Source organism: Octopus bimaculoides, chromosome 10, assembly GCF_001194135.2.
Source record: "Octopus bimaculoides isolate UCB-OBI-ISO-001 chromosome 10, ASM119413v2, whole genome shotgun sequence".
NCBI classification, from domain to species: Eukaryota; Metazoa; Mollusca; class Cephalopoda; order Octopoda; family Octopodidae; genus Octopus; species Octopus bimaculoides.
The window spans coordinates 35,024,372-35,024,977 of record NC_068990.1 but is presented as its reverse complement, the minus strand read 5'-3'; the positions used below and the strand labels follow the sequence as shown (position 1 = coordinate 35,024,977).

At 27.2% G+C, this 606-nt stretch overlaps 1 long non-coding RNA gene across 1 annotated transcript in view; it reads right to left on the bottom strand.

Annotated features, from left to right (window-relative positions):
- Positions 1 to 606, bottom strand: part of LOC128248892 (uncharacterized) — a 143,907-nt gene that overhangs the window by 56,242 nt on the left and 87,059 nt on the right. The gene's annotated exons all lie outside the window — the stretch shown is intronic.

Genomic DNA, 606 nt, shown 5'->3' with positions numbered 1-606 from the left:
TATATATATATATATATATATATATGGACGTTATGATCGGTAATGGTGTCGATTAGAACCAGAGGTTTCAGGTAATGTTAACTAAGTGCTAAGAATGCACCATAGTTAAGCGCCAGGAAATATCCTCGAAACACCTGTAAGACCTATTTATAAATGTTATAAAATATACACTCCCTTGGTATTAATAACCCCTTCGTTAAAACTTGTCCTTATGGTGTTTTATCTTGCTTGTCCTCATATTCACACATGCATACGCACACACACACACACATACACGTATACACTCACACACACACACATGTGTATGTACACATACATTTATACATATATATGTCTAAATATACGTATAGATGTCTATCACACACATTAAATATAAAAGTAACTTCTAACAAATACTTCTGAAAATGAAAACTAAAACTATATTTCTGATCTTAGATATATATACATACAGATATGTATATATATTCACACATATATATATACATATATATATACTTGTATAAATATTCTTTATATAGAAGTAAGGATAAAATCACTTTAATGTTTATATACCTGCTTATACACATATACGGTATATATATATATATATATATATATATATATATA